The sequence below is a fragment of the Opisthocomus hoazin genome, chromosome 5 (assembly GCF_030867145.1).
Source record: "Opisthocomus hoazin isolate bOpiHoa1 chromosome 5, bOpiHoa1.hap1, whole genome shotgun sequence".
NCBI lineage: Eukaryota > Metazoa > Chordata > Aves > Opisthocomiformes > Opisthocomidae > Opisthocomus > Opisthocomus hoazin.
Window position 1 is genome coordinate 15809210 of NC_134418.1, and position 21848 is coordinate 15831057.

The following is a 21848-nucleotide window of genomic DNA, read 5'->3' on the forward strand; positions in this document are numbered from 1 at the left end:
ATGCGCAGGAGCGGCCGGGGCGGTTACGGGCGTTGTTATGGGGACCGTTGGGCCGCTGAGGGAGTGGTGGAGCTGTGAGGGGAGGAAATCCGCCCCCATGCCGGGGGTGGGGGGGAGATAGAGGCGGTGGCCGCGTAGGGGTGCTGAGAGCTGCGGGTGTGTGGGGAATGGGTCCGGGGGAGCCCCTCCCCCCCCACGCTATCGCCCGTTCCCTACATCTTGTCGTCGTGTGGTGAGTGGCTGCCGGGCAGTTCCCCCTCTCTTCGCCTTGAGGGAGCAACCTCTGGCTCCCATGGCATCGCTAAAGGTAGCTACTGTGGGGAGTTTGTCCCAGTGATAGCTTTTGTGGGGGCACCAGGTGTGTGCCTTAAATTGTTGAGGAGGCAGACCTTTAGCTTTGCTTGGGAACCGCCGTATTTATAAGTAGGATTGAGTCCACTGTAGTAACCTTCTGAACAGAGGCTGTGCAGGTCTTCTGGTCCTTGATTTCCTTCCATAGAGGTGTTGGGAAGGTGCTTCCTATCTGCAGTCAGTATTTCTTTGAAGATCAATGTTAACCTCATCCCTTAGATGTGTATGGTTATGTTATAATTATTAATGTCTGGGGTATATTCCCACAGTTTTATGCCATTCAGCTCCAGGTATTGCTGAGTCGCTTTACAATCTGCAGGTTTTATCTCAGAGTTGTGCCCTGAGGCCAAGTTGGATTTCCACTTAAAGTGGACAGCAAGCTGTAATAAGAACCACATACTATCATTCACGTCTTCTATATAACATTTGATAAATTGTATTTTTCTCTCTTTCTAACACAATATAAATCACGAATATACCATCAGTTCTGCGTGATACAGCAAGGCAAAGCATTTATATCTACGTGGCAGAAACTCCTAAAATGGGTGCTAGTTTGTGCTTTTGTCCATTTGAGTTACCTGATTCATGAAGTGAGTTAGCTTTTTCATATCAAATGGGGAAAAAAGCATGAGGGTAGATGGATATGACAGGGCTGGCTAAGGAACATTGAGGGCGGCACACAATTGTGCTGGGATTACTGTAAGAGGTTTCTGTACTTTTAACTTCTGCGCTAAATGGATTTGTGTTTTTCCCCTGTCTAGTGTGTGGCTTCATAGAGTTACATTTTCCTTGAATGATTGCCGCGTGCCCAGTAAAAAAGCAAATTATCCATATCAAAACAGGTTTTTTTTATTCACCTGTTTTCAGAAATAAATGAATCTATGTGTATTTATTATGTCAATATTTCATGGTGAAGACAAGCTGAAGGTTCTACATTTGCCATAAGATGTTCCTGTGTACCAAAGCTGTAATACCTCTTACGTACATGAATCAAAGCTTACGTGCCCAGAATGATGTTTACATTTTTTTCAACTATATTAGCTCATAGAGGATATTTTCTCTCCCTACAAGGGTTGCCTTTGCCTTTCTTAAAAAATTGATAATGACTTGAAATGATATAGTTAATGTATTATAGATATCTTATTCATTTACTTCTCATAAATATCCAAATAATGGCCTAGGCTTGGAAGTAGCAAGTATGCCCGTGGAGACTACTGGGAAAAATGTGGAGTCAGAGTTTCAGAAGCGATTATTTTTTTTTTTTTTTTGGGTGCCTCAAGTGTTTGAGAGACTAGCAATCCAAATCTTGAATTAGCCTGGTAATACTCGGTGCGGTGCTCTTGGAGCTTCCATTTTTCAGCTTATAGTAGGGGATAGAATTGGTGAATTGTTACTTTTCCCTACTTGACTTAGTTTTTGTTGACTTGGTTAACAAGTCTTGGCGATTTTGTCATGTTTCTATAACCGTCCTCACACTTTGGCAGAGTCTTGGGGTTTTTTTGACCGGAGATTTCCAGCCCGCTCAAGCTGTAAGTGCTCAGCCTCTTGGGGAATCACAGCTGACTTGTATTTGGTGGCAGATTTGTTTGTGGTAACTGAAGAAGTTACTGCTCCCAGCTGTCGCATGGCTCTTCTCTTGAATGACAACGTGGGGATCTGCCAATGTCAGTTTACATCGGCATACCTGCGGAGAGGGTAGTCTTTGGCAGAGGGTGGGCAGCAAGTGCTAACTGCTTTGTTCCACTGTACTAAACCTGCCAGAGAAGTCTGCCACCCTGGGCTTATGCTTGGCACACGTTAAGACATTTATGAGTATTTTGGAAAGCCAAGTTGCGCTATGTCTTTTTCAAGACTGTGAACGTGCCACCTGCTAGTGTGTGTGCTTCACCTTCATAGCATTAATTACATGGCAGTGACATGAAGGTCATATTAGGTTGATTTAGAGAATGCTTAAATGTTATTATTTGCTAAATTGATGACAGCTACATACAGTGGCTTGTAAACATGTAACAATTGATTTCTGTTCCAGAAGGCTTGTAACCTGCAGCCTCAGTTCTCCAGGCATGTAGATGTATACCATTAGGCCTGTGATGTCAAAGATGTCGTTTGCGTATTTGGAGTTGAATGCTAACGTTATGCTTAAGACTGTGGGCCAACGTTAAGATAATAATATGCATAAATGACAACATTGTGTGAGGAAGGTGTGCAGACTTAATGCTGGACTTCAGACCATTAGCTAAGAAAGTCATGATGAATCAAAGATTATGCTATTGCATTGCTCAGCACATGGAATTTCTAAAATTCACTGCAATTTTTCACAGGTTTTTTAGCTTTATTTACAGTTCTCCTTTGCTCACTAACATATGACTTGAATACTAATGAAAACACGCCCCTTAAGTTTGCAACTCAGCAGTATAGCCTCAGGCACATGTTAACAACTCCTTAGAAAGTATTTCAGAGTCTTTTGTTGTTTCCACGTCACTTAGCGTAGTATTGCGTTTATACACAAGTTTTGTCTGATGCTGAGTAGGCATCGGCTTTTCTAAAATGTTAAATAAAATACTTCTTTATGCTGTGTTTTTTTTTTCTCCAGGCTGCAGCTGGTTTATCTCGATGTCTTGAGGTTTAAATGGTGGAAACTGCTCCCAGATAGTCAAACGGAAAAGGAACAAGAAGTGAAGTGAGAATTAATGTTACACATCGTATTTGCTCCTATTATGACAGACTTCAGAATGCCAGATGTCAATAGGTAGGTGCTTTGGATATTATATATTATAATAAAATATTTATTACAAATACCAACAAGTTAAATACTCTGGTTTGTGCCCTAAGAAATACTGAATTTTGATTCCAGCCAGACTCATGTGAGCTCAGTGTCAGAATGCTGATAGTCAAATCAATGAAAAAAGACAGACTGTGATGAATATTTTCTGACTCTGATACCCTGAAATACACCGAAAGCTAAAAAATACAGTAGTTTGAGTTACTATCTTCATGGAAATACTATAGCAACATGATCATTCAATATATAACAATGCAAACATGCTAAGAATTAGGGTGGAATTCTGTTTTCACTGACTTTTGTAGGGTCAGAATTTGTTCCAGCTGGGTGAAGATCAAGTTCCCTGCAGTTTAAGAGAAGCTCATTCTGGGTTGCTGCAATCTCACACTTGCAGTTTCCCCAGGCCACACCTCATTCCCCCATCCCTTGCTCAGATACTCGTACTCATGTGTTCCCGTTCTTAGATCAGACACCTGAACTGGGCTAAACCAAATGAAATATTTGCCAGGTTGGTTTTCAATTAAGCAAACGTTGGCCTGTTTCACGGGATTGTTAAATGAGCTCAGGGCTTGGTGCAGAGGGTTGGGAACCTGTGAGAAAAAGATTGCAAAATTAGCAATACAGGTTTAGATTAGCTTCAGCTGTAACAGAGCCAAACCTTGGTTACTTCTGTCTTTTACAGGTTCTTAGCTTTGTCAGAGAGCCAAGGGAAAATCTGAGGGAAAGCTTGAGTGCCATGAGGCAACTGGAATTGTAACCACCTGTTCACTTTATGTGCCCCAGCAATAACAAATGGTTAGAATATTCCCATCTCTCTATGACCTCTGTGTGTTGAACAGAACTTGTTGGAGCCGTGAAAAGTAAAGCTGTTGACACGTTAGGCTGAGGATCGTATATGGACCTTTCTGGAAAGGCCAAAGTTCTGTGCTCTTCTCCAAGATGTATAATGTTAATCTCAGATACTCTGAAATGCAGTGTTACCTGTTAAAATACTGTCGTTGGTCCCCCTTCTCCAGAAGCTACACCCCTCTTTATGTTTGAATCAATACAGCTTTACTTGGAGCTTTTAGTAATACAAGGATATGACCTTGTTACACTAAATTCTACCTCAACAAAGGTAGTTTTTGTCAGCAACATTGACAAAAATGTAAGGATATACCTCTGGTACCCTCAGCTGTGTGAAGGAAATGAAAAGGACATGGAAACTTTTGAAAAAAGGAAAAAAACAAACCCAACCCTGTTGTATCAGCCCAGTCTGTGTTTGCACCAGTAATACAGCATTATGCTTTGAACATCTTGTCAGGAAATGTATCAGAAATAATCTGAGGAGATTACAAAATAATTAACAGCTAGTAGGAAGGAAGGCGTTTTGATATACAATCAAGTTAAATTGCACAGAAATACAGCACAGGAGTATAAAAGTGAATTTTGAGGGATAGGCAGTTAGGAGTGGTCCACAGGGTGGCAAATAAATCCTTTTCACCCTCTTAAGGGGACAGTCATTGAAATTAAGAGACAATTGATTTAGAAGTAATAGAAGGAGTGTTGTATAATTAACCCACGGAATTCTTTACCACAGGCTAACTGCCAGTCGAATTCCTTTACTGAATGTGGTCACTTACAAAAGATAACACGTTAAGATGATATATATATATTAGAATACTATCTGTAATTGCCTTAAGTAAGAAGAAAAAAAAATGTTTTCCTAATTATGGGCATAAAGTATACACCACCTGGAGGTAGGTGTAAATTCCTCCATGTGAAACATTACTTGAATGTATTGTGGAAGTTTTATGTCATAGAGCATATGGCTTTGACTGATGTCTACAACATGGTATGATGGGCTACTGTGTTTCAATCTATTGAAAATTGTTGTGACTGAAACAGATGAGATCATGATCTTTTGTAATGGAGGCTTGGGAAACCATATGTATTTATACCTCCATATTTCACAACAGCCTAAACCAAATTAAATGAGGCAATTTACAACTACCAAAATTGTTGAGTAGTTAAAGCTCCCCTCTTTCTAACAAGTTGAAGTGGCATAAAAAAGGATCTTTATGACAAGTGGGATTACAAGATAGAGTTGTCATGTAATGGGACACATTGTACATTTATGATGACTGCTACGCTGCAGATACTCTGGGGTTAGCGAAGTTTCTACATCTGCTGCCATGCACAGGAGAAGCCGTACGTGTGTTACTCCTAACAAAAAAAGGAATACATAGCTTCTAAACCAGGCAAGCTTTTGTTCTTCCCAGAGATGTTTTATATGCTGTCTATAGTGAGACACAGCTGCAAACAAAACATATTCCTTTCTAAATACTCGATCTGACGAGAAAGGCTGTCGTATTTGGTTACAGTGCTCTTATCAACATGAGGAGAAATGTGAAAGTATATTGGACACAAAAATTCTTGAAATTTCTCATCATACAAAGAGTTTTAGCTATTTCAAAAAAAGAATTAAGAGTATTATGGCCAAACATAGACTTATAAAAAATGCATTGGCTTCTAACTATCACTCATGTACCTGGGATACCCCCGAGGGTTAGACAGTGTCCTTCATTGGCTGGTGCTCTTGATGCTGTATATGGGATTCAAATCTGACATGAGCATTTTATTTTGAGTCATGATGCTCTTTCCCTCATGTTGGCTTTGCGGCTGACAATTGGCCACTCTGTTTATAGTTGTCACGTTTCGCTGGTGACTGAGTCTCTACCTCCTGTAGCATACCACTAATGCCACTGGTAAGAGCCAAAATAGTTTTGACTGCCATGTGACACTGCACGCTGTAGCTCTCCTGTGCCATTTAGTGTACTTGCTTGGATTCAGTGTGCTCTGGTTTTTAACAGCTTGAATCCAAAAACTGTCAAAGCTGAGTGTGTTAAGGAACGCTGTTTAGGCCTCTATAATAAGGTTGCCCCATTTTCAGGTGTAATAAATATGTGCATGTTACTTCATCTCTGTTAAGAGGGGAGTGGGGAGGTGTGTGTGTGTATGTGGGTAGCACCATAAAAATCACACCTATAATAGAAACAGCTTAAAGTAATTGCCTTGAGGCACCCAAATTTGAAAGTGTTGATCTTCAGCTTTCTGATGGTAGCTTGTATACAGTTAAGGTTCCTATAGCATAGTTAATACCATAAGGAATACTTCTTATATCTTGAGGCATGAGAAGGTTCTTCTTTCTAACATTGATATTAATCTTTTACTGGAGATTAGACTGCTTTCCAAGAATTAGAATCATAACACAGTTTCTCCGTTCTACATTAACAAGCTCTTTAGGAGTTGGGTTTTGTTCTCATTAGTAGAGCAGAACTGTACTCTTAATTAGGTAAATGAGGCAGACAAAGACTGACATATGCAGACTAGAAAGAAGCCTGGTAGGCAAGAGGAACAAAAAGAGGCAAAAGACTTCAGAAAAGAAGTAGTGTCACAGAATAATAGACCTAACTACAGGGAATTACTCAAATTAGTGTGGTGAAGAAGGATTCACATCAGAAGATGTGACGATGTGTCCCCAAAAAGATGTAATCCAAAAAGCTGTATTTAGAGCCCTGGAAGAAGGACTGTCTCAGCTCCAATATGTAAACCACTAAGATGTTCATTTACGTGGGGCATTATTCAGTTGAGCAAAGGGAACTCTTGATTGTGCAGCATTTATGAGGACAGACTCAAAATGAACTACAGCCAGGTTGGTATCATTTTCCATGTAGTGAAAATCCGATTCCAAACTGTTTAAGTAGCCCTCAGAGACCTTTGTTTCCCATGCTTCTCTGAGCTTGATTTTTGAGTAGAGTTTGCCAAGATCACCTCACTGAAAGGGGAATTGAAGCTTCTTAACTGGGAATCTTCTTAGGTGAGATTAGATTAACTCTATTTGTAACCAATTTCTTAAATTACTGTACTCTGGGGATTCAACATGTTAAATGTCAGGAAACTCTTCCTATTGCATAGGAAGTAGTGCTAATGTGATACTAATCCAAAGCCCAATACATTTGGTAAGATTCTTTCCAATAACTTTAGGCCTATAAAGTTCAAAGATCTACAAATTTAATAGTTGCTAGACAGGACAAAAATAAAACTTTTTTTTTTTTTCTGTTTCAGAGGGCTTTAATGTATGTGCTAAAATGCAATGCGAAGTGGCAGAATTAAAAAAATAGGGCCATGAAGTTTCACATGGGCTTCTTAGCTCTATTTGTCTGCATTCAGACATTATGATAGAGTTGTTTTTTAACAGTGGAGTTATTCATGCTTTAAAAGTGGATTGCTAAATATAGTTGATAGTGATCCAAATTTCTCCTAGAGTTTCTGGATCATATATAATGACAAACTGTCACAGAGCCGAAAGCCAAAAGCTAAAATCATCAACATTGAACTGTCCAGAAAGCAATGGTGATCTATCTATTATAGAAAGGTAAAGGCTTATATCCTTAAGGGGATTAGATGTCTAAATCCTGTTTAAATTCCCTTCTTTCCACTGAAACCACTGAGAATTAGGTCTTTAAATAGAAGTTAAACCCTAAATCTCTCTGTGTCTTTGCACCAAAGTCATCACCTGCAATGTCTGCATAGATAATGGAAACATTATAAGGAAATATTAAACTGTTATCAAGTCATCTGTTGTTTGTTGTGCAATCTGTGGGCATCTTTGGGCTATGTAGTAATTGAAAATTGAAGGAAAACAGCTTTTGGAACAGTTTACATGTGAGATGACATGTCTGTGAATTGCTGTAGGCGTACTTCTCTTTTGGATCACCTCATGTTAGACAGATGTTATCATATAAAGAAGAATTTTTGATTTTTAGAAAGTGAACTCCGATGTTTCTGAGGATTTTGGCATGATTGTTAATGATGGCATGTTGTCAGGCCTGCCCTTAGACAGGAGGCTTAACAGCATTTACTGATGGGAACATTGGATTGTCCTGTGGGCCTGCTTGTTAGATGACATCTCATTAAAAAGGAACAATTCTGGAAATGATTGAGTTTGTGACACAGAGCACTTCCTGTAGATGGTCACCTCTTCACTTTGGCAAAACCATGCAGAATCCCCAGCTTACTGAGAGGAATGCACTGTAGTAATGGTAACAATTATTTTAAGCTGTAATGAGTAAAAACCTGGTCGGCTGATTTCAGTAGTCAGCTCCGTTAAATATATCGAGAAAGGAGATACATGTGTCAGTAATGCCTTCTCATGTGTTTATCCTTAGGTATCCTCTAAAAAAATACAGTAGACTGAACTGTAGTTGCTTATGTAGTTGATTTTTTTTTTTTTTCCAACAGGTTAAACTAATTCCTCTTTGGAGAAGGAGAGCCTTTGGTTTTCACCCCTTGGCCTCACTTGATCCCTGCTTGGGAAAGTTTAGATGGTAAGCATTCCTGTGCTGTTATTTTTCACATATGAATGTCATTCACTCTGCTCCTCACAACTTCCTCTAGGGAACAGGGAGAAAGCAGACAGAAATTCAGGCACTCCTTGTGATGAGAGACAGTTAAATGAGACATATCTATTAAAAAAAAAAGTAGTTTAGACTACTGAGTAAAGCAGGAGAGAATGGACATGAAATCTGTATTTATATAAACTCACTATAGAAAAAAAAATCCACCTCTTGTAAGGCTCTGTGAGGTCCCCTGATGAAAGACTTCTCATAAATGCAGAGAATTATAATGTGAAGTAAGCTGTCAAGAAATATTGTCATACTGTAGAGATTACAAGCACCCCATGAAAGATGGAGGTGTGATATGTCATTCAGAAGCCTTTATGAACCTGGTGTGGCTCTTGCTAGACTGGCAGAGCTTACCTGGGCTGGCAGAAAGCGTGAGTGGCATGTTGTGCTTGACCCCAACACGCAATTGCATCCAGGGCTTCCATATTACTGAGTGAGGGCCTGACCTGAATGTTTCTCTAACTTACATTAGTTACTTGGTAACACAGAAGTTTTTGTTATTGGATAAAAACATGATTAATTGTTGTTGAAGCTGGTTATTATTATCCCTGTCTACCATGCTAGCATTAGGAAGAGGAAACACTTTCATGGCTGTTTCTCTTGGAGGACTCTGTTGGATTGATGTGGCTTCCCTTACCAGTCACACCAAAACAGGGCCATACTGCAGCAATTATGGTGTGCATAATTTTGGTGTGCATGTGTTCCAAGTAATATTTATAAGAGATAAAAATGTGTTCATCCTGGCTGTTTCTTTAGAGTGGTTCAGGTGTACAGCAAAGTAAAACTAAAAGGCTTATCTGTGAGATTTGATACGTCTCATAACGCTTAAAGTAGTTTTTAAGTTAAGGTACAGCATATGTGACAAAGGACACTATCATACGCATTCTAGATAATTTCAGTGGAATACTACCTAAAATAAAATTTCAAATTTCTCCAGTTCTTTGGCCTCCTTTCTGCACAGGTTGACCTTCTTTATTCACAAGAAGTGTCTGACTTAAAAGCGACTACATATTTGTCTTACCCCAAAACCAAGTCAATCTGTGATAGAGTTTTTGAAAGAACTCAGCATTAGCTTTAATGTCAAAGGCAGTGGTCTTTCTACTCTTGGCTTCAAAAGGAGAAGTAATAAGCCGGGACTGAGCATTTTTAAAACCCTACCAAAAAAAAGGAAAGATCTTCATATGTGACAGGGTAGTGGGAAGCAGGGCTTGACTCCAAGGGACTGTAGAGAATGTTTTGTTACCAGATTTTTAGAATTTAAATTCTAGAGTTAATGTTTTTGCAAGAGCTGTTGCTTTACGTAATATATGACATTAAGAGTTATCACTGTTAAAAGCAAAGCTGAAGGAACAAACAAAAAATTCCAGGTTCATAATTTGCTTTTAGCCTCCAATAGCTAAAGCTAAGTAGTAGTTAAGAAATATCATCCTCCTTAAAAACATAATGTGGGTTTATAGAGAATCTGAAGAGAAACAGAGATAATGTTCTAGATTTGTAAATCCTAACTCTCAGAAAGTAAGTGCCAAAGAATATGGTTATCTGAAGTGAAGGATTGCTTTGGTTGAAAGACTGGCTCTTCAGACATGAAAAAGCTTGGGTATTTTGAATACTGAATGCTTTCATTTTAATTTTTGTAGTTGGTTTTCAAATGATCTACATAAGACAGTTGTTTGCAGTACTGGATTACCTCTCAGAAATGCATGTAAGCTATTCATTCATTCATCAGAAGTCCTATAAAATGTTTCATCACCATCCATGACTGGTTGTTTAACAGCTTTGGGGCTGCTGTCTGTACGTGCTTACTGAATACACCAGCTGCTCTGTCTGGTTGTCCCTTTGCAGCTTGGCCTGTCTGTCTTTCGAAGAACTCTGCAGTTTCACTGCAAGGTTAAGTATGACTGTGACTGCCTTCTGAGCAACATGCCTTTTTTGGAACCTAATAAGCAAACTATCCTATTAATCTATCAGTAATATTAGTTAAACATGCAGTTTCCATGGGGTGATACAACAGTGGCATAAATAATAATAAATTTTTGTGTTTCTAAGGACAGGGCAACTGTGGCACATAGTTATAAATTACTTTTCCCAGTTTATACAGGAATTTGCAGCAGTGCTGTGAACTGACTCTAAACCTCTAGAAATTGGGCTAGAATTGTGTACATAATGATCCTTCTCTTCAGGATGGAGTGTCTCACAGAATCACGGTATGGTTAAGGTTGGAAGGGACCTCTGGAGATCATCTAGCAGGGTCAGATAGAGCAGGTTGCTCACACCAGTCAGATTTTGAGGATCTCCAAGGATGGAGACACCAAAACCTCCCTGGGCAACCTGCTCCAGTGCTCAGCCACTATCACAGTAGAAAATATTTTTCTTATGTTTAAACAGAATTTCCTTTATTTCAGTTTGTGCCTGTTGCCTCTTGTCCTGTCAATGGGCACCACTGACAAGAGCTCCATCCTCCTTGCACCCTCCCTTCAGATATTTATCATGGAATAATAGAGTGTTTTGGTTTGGAAGGGACCTTAAACATCGTCTAGTTCCTAACCCCCTGCTATGGGCAGGGACACCTTCCACTAAATCATGTTTCTCAAAGCCCAATCCAACCTGGCCTTCAACACTTCCAGGGAGGAGGCATCCACAACTTCTCTGGGCAACCAATTCCAGTGGCTCACCACCCTCACAGTAAAGAACTTCTTTCTTATATCTATTCTAAATCTCCTCTCTTTTAGTTTAAAGCCGTTGCCCCATGTCCTATCACTACACATGCTTGTAAGAAGTCCCTCTCTGGCTTTCTGTGGGCCCCCTTCAGGTACTAGAAGGCTGCAGTGATGTCTCCCCAGAGCCTTCTCTTCTCCAGGCTGAACAGTCCCAGCTCTCTCAGCATTTCCTCACAGGAGAGATGCTCCAGTCCCTTCATCATCTTAGTGGTCCCTCTCTGGACTGTCTCCAGTCTGTCCATGTCTCTGTTATACAGGGAAGCCCAGAACTGAATGCAGCACTCAAGATGTGTCCTTGTCAATGCTGAGCAGAGGAGAAGGACCACCTCCCTCAACCTGCTGGGAATGCTCTGTCCAATGCAGTCCAGGATAGAATAGAACATTTTCAGTTGGAAGGAACCGAAACGATCATCTAGTCGAACTGCCTGACCAATTCAGGGCTCAGCAAAAGTTAAAGCATGTTGTTAAGGGCACTGTCCAAATGCCTCTTAAGCACCGACAGCCTTGGGACATCGATCACCTCTCTAGGAAGCCAGTCCCAGTGTTTGACCACCTGCTCGGTAAAGAAATGCCTCCTAAAGTCCAGTCTGAACCTCTCCTGGCACAGCTTTGAACCATTCTCAAGCGTACTATCACTGGATACCAGGGAGAAGAGCTCAGCACTGCCCTCTCCACCTCCCCTCCTCAGGAAGCTGTAGGGAGCAATGAGGTCGCCCCTCAGCCTCCTTTTCTCCAAATGAGACAAACCCACAGTCCTCAGCCGCTCCTCACAGGACATTCCTTCCAGCCCTTTGCATTCGAGTACCTGAAGATACTTCTTAAATTGTGAGGCCCTGAACTGCACACAGTACTCAAGTTGAGGTCGCACCAATGCTGAATACAGCAGGACAATCGCCTCTTTTGACCGGCTGGTTATGTCGTGTTTGATGCACCCCACGATGCGATTTTCCCTCTTGGCTTCCTGTGCACACTGCTGGCTTGTATTGAGCCTGCTGCTGACTAGTACCTCCAGATCACTTTCTGCAGGTCTGCTCTCCAGCCACTCCTCTCACAAATTATATTTGTGCCTGGCATTACTCAAACCTAGGTGCAGAATCTGGTACTTGAAGTTGTTAAATTTCATCCCATTGATCATTGCCCAGTGGTCCAATCTATCTGGATCCCTCTGCAAGGCACCTTGTCCCTCAGGACAGTCAACAGCACCTCCTGGTTTGGTTTCATCAGCACACTCGCTAATGATGGATTCAACTCCTGCATGCAGATCATTGATAAACGTATTGAACAGAACTGCCTCTAGAACTGAACCCTGAAGAACACCACCGGTGCATGGTCACCAGCCAGATGTAATCCCATTCACTACAACCTTTGACCTCTATTCCTCAGCCAGTTCTTTACCCAGAGCACCATGAACCTGCTCATTACACAGTTGAACAATTTGTCCAGAAGGATGCTGTCAGGGACAGTATTGAAAGTCTTAATAAATCAAGAAAAACTACATCCGCCACCTTCCCTTCATCCACAAGGCAGGTGACCTTAACATAGAAGGATATCAAATTAGTTTAACAGGACTTTCCCTTTGTGAACCTGTGTTGAGTGTGCCTGATGATGGCATTATACTTTGAATGCCTTTCAGTAGTACCCCCTATAATCTGCTCCACAATTTTTCCAGGAACTGAGGTTAGATTAACAGGTCTGCAGTTCCATGGGTCTTTGCTCATGCTTTTCCTGTAGATGTGAATAATATTGACTGCCTCCCAGTCAGCAGGGACCTACCCAGACTCCCAAGACAGAAAGGAGCGTGGCTTCCTCCGCAGCCCTGCGCCGCTCCATCTCCTCCAGCACCCGAGCCATCTGCTGATTCAGATCCTGCTCACGCTGCCGCATCCGCTCGGCCGTATCCACGTCGGTCGGAACATCGCGCTTCATCACATGCTGGAAGGCCAGCAGAGCCAGGACGAGGGCAATTGCCACAGCCATGGTCTGAAAGAGGTGGGAGAAAAGGAGGCTTAGCAGGGCTGGGTGGGAGGGAGCAGGGGTCTGGGGGAGCGGGGCAGGAGCCGCCTGGAGCTGGGGTCTGTTAGGAGAGGGGGTGAGTGAGGTGGGAAGGAGCAAGGGCAGTGAGCAGTGCACGGGTGGGAGCCACGGGCTGTCCCAGGAGAGCATTTGGGCACCGGTGTCGAGCGCATAAACGGGGCCGCGGGCGCTGGCTGGAGCCAGCATGGGCTCCAGCAAAAGACCACCTGCACGTCCTTGAACACATCTTGTTTTTGCTAATCCACATCATGTGCTCTCTCAGAACTTTCTCAATTGTTATTCTTAACTGCCCTTTTCAGCAGGCTGTTCAGTTATGCCGTTTTGCTTAAGCGGCCTAGTCATGCTAACTCTCAAGCTACATCAACCCCAACAATTCTACTTGGGCTTTGGCCTGTCTAATTTTCTCCCTGCATAACCTCACGACATCTTTGTAGTCCTCCTGAGCTGCCTGCCCCTTCTTCCAACAGTCATGAATTCTCCTCCCCCTCTACTCTGGTGTGGTGAGAGCCCACCTGAAGTCCTGCGTCCAGCTCTGGAGCCCTCAGCACAGGAAAGAGATGGACCTGTTGGAGCGGGTCCAGAGGAGGGCCATGAAAATGGTCAGAGGGACAGAACACTTCTCCTGTGAGGAAAGGCCGAGAGGGTTGGGGCTGTTCTGCCTGGAGAGGAGAAGGCTCCGGGGAGGCCTTATTGCAGCCTTTCAGTACTTAAAGGGGGCTTATAAGAAAGGTGGGGCCACACTTTTTAGCAGGGCCTGTCGCAATAGGCCAAGGGGTAATGGTTTTAAACTAAACGAGAGTAGATTTAGACTGGAAATAAGGGAGAAATTTTTTCCAGTGAGGGTGGTGAAACACTGGCACAGGTTGCCCAGAGAGGTGGCAGATGCCCCATCCCTGGAATCGGTCAAGGTCAGGTTGGACAGGGCTCTGAGCAACCTGATCTAGTTGGAGATGTCCCTGCCGATTGCAGGGGAGTTGGACTCAAGACCTTTAAAAGTCCCTTCCAACCTAAACTATTCTATGATTGCGTGATTCTTTTCTCTGCAGAGTTCCAGCCAAAGCTCTCTGTTCGGACAGGCCGGTCTCCTTCCCCACCGACTCATCTGTGGCGCGTTTGAACCCCCTGCTCCTGCACCTTTCAGATTTGCTTCCTGAAGAACATCCAGCCTTCCTGGACCCCTCCGCCGTGCAGCACTGCCTCCCAAGGGACTCTGTCAAGCAGGCCCCTGAAGAGGCCAAAGTCTGCCCTCCAGAAGGAAGTCCAAGATGGCAGTTCTGCTGAGCCCCCTCCTGACTTCTCCATCAATCGAAAACTCGATCATTTCAATATCGCTGTGCCCAAGATGGCCTCCAGCCATCACATCACCCACAAGCCCTGCTCTGTTTGCAAACAACAGGTCCAGCGCAACGCCTTCCCTGGTTGGCTGCCTCACCGGCTGTGTCAGGAAGTCATCTTCCACACACTCCTGGAACCTCCTGGACACATCTTTGCTCTGTCTGCCTGTGACCACCATTGGCAGGCCACCCAGAGGGATTCAAAGCGTGCACACGTGAGAGCAGGTGATGTGGCCCGTGGACGGTTTGCTCCTGCTCCTGAGAGGTGGGCTGGCAACCTTGGTACTGGCCTTTGTGCTTGCAGACAGGACGGTGCTCTTGGTGCCTCAGGACACTAATTGGGGGGGCTGTGATGGTGTCCGTCCCTGTGGTGGGATGGGGCCTCTGCATGGCAGGGCCTCTGTCTTCCGTGTGCTGGTGAGAGATGGTTGTTTCGAAGGAGACTCTGTTTCCGAGCAGGAGGGGAGGTGCCTGGTGCTGCAGGACACTGCTCCCTCCTGCGCCTGCCCTGGCTGTGCCTGCAGCTCCCAAGCTGCTGCTCTGCATTGGCTCGTGCTCAAGCCTCTGTGCACACGTGGTGCTTGCTCCTTGTGCAGAGGGCTCACCACTTGGAGACCGGGATGTCCACCTCCCCAGGGGTCGCCCCACGGCAATGCCGTCGCGCAGCCAGGGGTTTGTTTGCCCCAAGATCATCTGGTGCAACCCCCCTGCTCAAGCACAGCCACCCTAAAGCAGGCTGCCCAGGACCATGTCCAGATGACTTTCAAGTGCTGGAGACTCCACAGGCTCCCTGAGCAGCCTGGGTGAGTGTGAGAGCACACCCTCCGAGTCAGGACGTGCTTTCTTGTGTTCAGATGGAGCTGCATGTTTTTTCAGTTGCGCCCGTTGGGTCTTGTCCTGTCAGTGGTCATGACTGGGAAAGGTCTGGCTCCTTTGCCCACGTTCCCTCCCATCCAGCATCCACGCACAGAGGCATCTTCCCCTTTAAAATGGAAGCAGAGCAGAAAACTGGAAAAGGGAAAAGAAAGGGAAAAGGGGTCAGGGGAAGCCTTCTGGTTTGGTACTACTGGTTTGGCACCCCGCTGCTTCTGCATCTGAGCAGGCAGCAACCTGCTCCCTGCCCAAGTTCCCCAACAAAGTGTTGGACAGACGCTCACAGACAGAGGGTTCATTAGAACAAGCTAATTATTGCCATCCTTGCATTGTGTGACGGTCCCAGAGGGCCCAACGCTTTCCAGGAGGATGGGGGGTCCTGTCCCATTACAGGGGGGTAACAGGAGCCTCGCTTGCAATGGCATCTGCAGCTGGACCGGCGGAGATTCCCCAGACTGTGGTAACGCTGAGCTTCTCTTGAGCGGCGTCATCTCCACGCCTCAGGTCTGCGGCGGAGACTCCCGAAGCAGTCTCTGGCACGAGCAGCTTCTCTGTCCCAACGTCCCAGATTGTCACCCGGGCCCCACCAGTGTGAGAGGAAGGCAGGTCCTCAGGGTCACAGGCATGGCTGGAAAAGCCTGTGACCACCAGGCTAGGGGTGCAGAGCTGCAGCCCTCCGAGGTGGAAGTTGCCCTGTGGGGTGTGCCTCGCTGTGAGTCTGAAAAGCGGCAGCTCGACAGCAGCGCAGGTCTCCAACCACGGTGTGCTGCTGCTAGAGCTGGCCTCTGCCTACTGAAGGCACAGGTAGGCGCCTGGGCTGCCTCACTGCACGGCGAAAATCATCTCAGCGCAGATGATCACCTTGGAGGTGCTTTGAAGCCGGAACCTGCAGGACTGGGACGAGGGCAGCACCGTTAGCTGGCAGTGCTGCGACTGAGGCAGAAGCGGCCAGGCTGATCTCACCAAGTGTTGGACCCAGGAGGCGATTTTCTCCACGTCCAGGTAGGTGCCTGTGCAGAGGGTGCGCAGCAGGTACGAGCTCTGGTCCCTCGGCAGCTTGTCGTCGGGGTGGTGGAGAAAGCAGAAAACATCCCCTAGCAGCAGCTGCCTCGAGCACATGCACTCCAGCAGCACACGGACGCCGGAGTGCTGGGCTGGCAGCTGCCCCGTGGTCTCCAGCTCCAGGCTGAAAGAGTGGCCGGGGGGTGGCTGCAGGAAGACGAGCAGGCGGTAGGCGACGCTGTTCTCCTGGATGAGGCAGCTGTCCATCCCAGTGGCTGGGTGCATCTGCGGCATGAAAGTCTTCTTGCAAAGCGCTCGGCACACACCAAGGAGGTCACCCACCAGTTCCTTCAGCACCGTGCACGTGTCAGGCTGGACCTGCAGTGGCGATGGGTTGGACTCAGGCCAAAACTTGACACCACTGCGTGCACCATTGAGGCCTTCATCCTCCTTGTCATCTTCCTTCTTGCTGCTGGAGTTGTCCTGCTGAAAGTAGGATCTGAAGGCAAGCTTCTTTCTCCTGACCACCCAGCAGAGCCCAGCGAGCAGTACCAGGGCTCCTGCAACAGTAGAAAATGGCCACTGCTTCAACACAGAAAGGAGCGTGGCTTCCTCCGCGGCCCTGCGCCACTCCATCTCCTCCAGCAGCCGAGCCATCTGCTGATTCAGATCCTGCTCACGCTGCTGCATCCGCTCGGCCGTATCCACATCAGTCGGAACATCGCGCTTCATCACATGCTGGAAGGCCAGCAGAGCCAGGACGAGGGCAATTGCCACAGCCATGGTCTGAAAGAGGTGGGAGAAAAGGAGGCTTAGCAGGGCTGGGTGGGAGGGAGCAGGGGTCTGGGGGAGCGGGGCAGGAGCCGCCTGGAGCTGGGGTCTGTTAGGAGAGGGGGTGAGGGAGGTGGGAAGGAGCAAGGGCAGTGAGCAGTGCACGGGTGGGAGCCACAGGCTGTCCCAGGAGCGCCTTTGGGCACCGGTGTCGAGCGCATAAACGGGGCCGCGGGCGCTGGCTGGAGCCAGCATGGAGCCCACCCTGCCCAAGCCACCCTGATGGCCAGCCCCTGGCTGGGCTGTGCCCTGGGAAGGAGCAAGGGACAGCCGAGGAGAGTCTGCCGAGGCCCCATCCCTGCCGCAGCCCAGCATCCCACGGAGCCACGGGCACCCGGCACATCCCCAGAGCCTCTCTGGGCACCTGGCACCGCAGGCAGCCCCAAGCACCTCTACCCGCAGCCCCGGGGAGGCACCGAGCCTTGCCCTGAGGGGCTCGGCTCTCGCTCTGGCTTAGAAACCCCCCGACCATCTGCCTCGTCCCCATGCAGCCCAGCCTTCCCCCTGCCTGCTGCACTCACCGATCGCCCAAGCCAAACAGCAGTGGGGCGGCCTGGTGATGGCCCTGGGCACAGCTCCCATTGTGACCCGTCCCTGTGATGTCACAGCCCCTGGCGCAGCATCACCCAGACGGCAAGCCCCAGCCCTTGTCCCCACCGCCCAGCTCAGCAGGTCCTGGGCATCGCACCTGGTTCAAACCCGCCCGGCAGGATCAATCTCCCAGGGCTCTCTTGACAAAGCGCGCAGACACCTTCCAAAACCCTCACGGAAATGAAAACGGGGACTGTAGGCGGATGTCCCTGACTTCTCTAGAGAGGTGCACAGTTCTGTGGGCCAGGCGGTCTGACTTGGAGCTGTCTTGAAAAGAAGAGCTACCAGCCCTTGGGCAGAGACAAAACTCCTCCTCCCTCTTCTCCTCTTAGATTCCTTCTGCTGGGGCAGCACTTAGCCCTGCAAACCCTTATGATCAATCCGAATGCAAATCATGTCCCTGGTGCAGGTGGAAAAGGTGCTGCGACTCCCATATCTGCCTCCCACTTGGCCCCTGCAAGGGCAAGCGAGAGGGTTAGAGAGGCCATGCCAGGGCCCACGACCTTCTGCTCCCCTGAGCTGTCCCCGCTTCAGGAGACCTCCGTGTATACCACGCTGGAGCACTCTGCTGCAGATCGTGCCTCCCAGAAACGTGGCCTGTGCTGCGTGTGTGCATGCCTTAGGACCCAGACACCTCCACAGCTTTCTTTAGCCTTGCTGCACGTGTGCCCAGACTGACACGGGTGCCGCGTTTCAGTCAGTTCAGCGTGTGCAGAACCGTCCGTCCGATGCCCTCCTGTGCAAAGCCTTCCGGAGGCAGAAAGAGGGAGGGGGCTGTCCGTCGGTGGGAGCGTGCCCTCTTGTCCCTTTCTGTGCTGAGTCTCTCTTGTCGAGGTGATGGCTTCTGAGGTTCCAAGTGGAGGGGACATAGGATCATAGAAGCGTTTATGTTTGAAAAGACCTTCAAGATCGTCGAGTCCAACTGTAAGCCTTACACTGCCAAGTCCACCACCAAACCATGTCCTTAAGTGCCGCCTCTACCCGTCCCTTAAATACCTCCAGGGATGGTGACTCCACCGCTTCCGTGGGCAGCCTGTTCCAGTGCTTGATAACCCTTCCGGTGAAGATGTTTTTCCTAATACACAAGCTAAACATTCCCCGGTGCAACTTGAGGCTGTTTCCTCTGGTCCTTACTTGGGAAAAGAGACCGATGCCCACCTCGCTACAACCTCCTTTCAGGCAGTTGTAGAGAGCGACAAGGTCTCCCCTCAGCCTGCTTTTGTCCACACTAAACAACTGGAGTGCCCTCAGCCGCTCCTCAGAAGACTTATTCTCTAGACCCTTCACCAGCTTTGTTGCTCTTTGCCGGATGCGCTCCAGCACCTCAATGTCTTTCTTGTGGTGAGGGGCCCAAAAGCGAACACATTATTTGAGGTGTGGCGTCACCAGAGCTGAGTAGAGGGGAACAATCACTGCCCTACCTCTGCTGGCCACACTATTCCTGAAACAAGCCAGGATGCCGTTGGCCTTCTTGGCCACCTGGGCACACTGCCGGCTCATATTCAGCCATCTCTTGACCAACTCCCGCAGGTCCTTTTCCACTGGGCAGCTTTTCCAGCCACTCTTCCCCAAGCCTGTGGTGTTGCTTGGGGTTGTTGTGACCCCAGTGCAGGACCCGGCACTTGGCCTTGTTGAACCTCACACAACTGGCCTTGGCCCGTAGATCCAGCCTGTCCAGTTTCCTCTGTAGAGCCTTTCTGCTCTCAAGCAGACCAACACTGCCGCCCAACGTGGTGTCATCTGCAAACTCCTGCAGGTGCACTCGATCCCCTCATGCAGATCATGGGCAAAGAGATCAAACAGAACTGGCCCCAGTACTGAGCCCTGGGGAACACCACTCATGACCGGCCGCCAGCTGGATTTAACTCCATTCGCCACAACTCTTTGGGCCCAGCCATCTAGCCATTTTTTTACCCAGTGAAGAGTACGTCTGTCCAAGCCGTGAGCAGGCAGTTTCTCCAGGAGAATTCTGTGAGAAGGGGTGTCAAAGGCTTTACAAAAGTCCAGGTAAACAGCATCCAGAGCCTTTGTCTCCCCCACTAAGCGTGTCACCTTGTCGTAGAAGGAGATCACGTTAGTCAAGCAGGACCTGCCTTTCATAACCCAATGCTGACTGGGCCTGATCACGTGGTTGTCTGGTACATGTCTCATGATGGCACTCAAGATGATCTGCTCCAATGCCTTCCCCGGCACTGTGGTCAGAGTGACAGGCCTGCATGTCCCCGGATCCTGCTTCCAGACCTTCTTGTGGGAGGGCGTCATGTTTGCTAACCTCCAGTCAACTGGAACCCCATCAGTTATCCAGGGTGGCTGATAAATGCTAGGAAGTGGCTTGGTGAGCATTTCCAGCAGCTCCGTCAGTCCCCTTGGGTGCATTCCATCCAGCCCCGTAGACTTGTGTGTGTCTGAGTGATGCAGCAGGTCGCTGAGCATTTCCCCTTGGATGATGGGGGCTTCTTTCTGCTCCCTGTGCCTGTCTTCCAGCTCAGCGGGGTGGGTACCCCGAAATCAACTGGTCTTACTATTAAAGCCGGAGGCAGAGAAGGCATTAAGTACCTCAGCCTTTTCCTCATCCTTGTCGCTATGCTTCCCCCCCCAACCAATAAAGGATGGAGATTCTCCTTACCCCTCCTTCTGTTCTTAATGTATTTGTAGAAACATTTTTTACTGTCTTTTATGGCAATAGTCAGATGAAGTTCTAGTGCCGAGTTTCAGCATCCGTGCAGGGACAGGAACGACTCTCACACATTGATGCAATGCACAGTCAGTTCCCTTTATTGCTCCGCTTGCGTGGTTATATACATTTTTCATATCACACGATCACGCTTATTTGGCTACAGACATAAATAACGCGCTGTTCACGCGCCCCATATTCCCTTATGATTGGTAACTATGCACTAACGCCAATAGCAACAGACCGCCTCCACGTCCTTGAACACATCTTGTTTTTGCTAACTCACATAGAATCGTAGAATCATAGAATCATAGAAAGTTTTAGGTCAGAAGGGACCCCTAGAGATCATCTAGTCCAACCCCCCCACAGCGAGCAGGGACACTGCTAACTAGATCAGGTTGCTCAGAGCCCTGTCCAACCTGGTCTTGAATGTTTCCAGGGATGGGGCCTCCACTACCTCTCTGGGCAACCCGTTCCAGTGTTTCACAACCCTCATGGTAAAGAATTTCTTCCTTATATCTAGCCTATACCTACCCTGTTTTAGTTTAAAACCATTACCCCTCGTCCTGTCACTGCTGTCTCTACTAAAAAGATTGTCCCCATCTTTCCTATAGGCTCCCTTTAAGTACTGAAATGCTGCAATCAGGTCTCCCCGCAGCCTTCTCTTCTCCAGGCTGAACAAGCCCAACTCTCTCAGCTTGTCCTCATAGGAGAGGTGCTCCAGCCCTTGGATCATTTTTGTGGCCCTCCTTTGGACCTGCTCCAACAGTTCCATGTCCTTCTTGTGCTGAGGGCTCCAGAGCTGAACGCAGTACTCCAGGTGAGGTCTCACCAGAGCAGAGTAGAGGAGCAGAATCACCTCTCTCGACTTGCTGGCCACGCTTCTCTTGATGCAGCCCAGGACGTGGTTTGCCCTCTGGGCTGCCAGCGCACATTGCCGACTCATGTCCAGCCTTTCGTCTATCAGTACCCCCAAGTCCCTCTCAGCAGGGCTGCTCTCGATCCTTTCATCCCCCAATCTGTATTGATACCGGGGATTACCCCGACCCTGGTGTAGGACCTTACACTTGGCCTTGTTGAACCTCTTGAGGTTCACACAGGCCCACCTCTCCAGCTTGTCCAGGTCCCTCTGGATGATATCCCATCCTTCTGGTGTCTCAACCGTACCACTCAGCTTGGTGTCATCTGCAAACTTGCTGAGAGTACACTCGA

General features: G+C 47.2%; 1 long non-coding RNA gene across 2 annotated transcripts; it reads left to right on the forward strand.

The window, feature by feature from the left end:
- The first annotated feature begins 105 nt into the window (after positions 1–105).
- Positions 106–14661, forward strand: LOC142361392 (uncharacterized). 2 transcript variants are annotated; one of them, XR_012763966.1, is made up of 5 exons: positions 106–307; positions 2945–3100; positions 8417–8502; positions 11555–13286; positions 14378–14661. It is a non-coding gene; the product is annotated as an uncharacterized LOC142361392 (long non-coding RNA). The 2 variants fall into 2 exon arrangements; XR_012763967.1 differs by having other exon boundaries at positions 106–232.
- The last annotated feature ends 7187 nt before the right edge of the window (positions 14662–21848 follow it).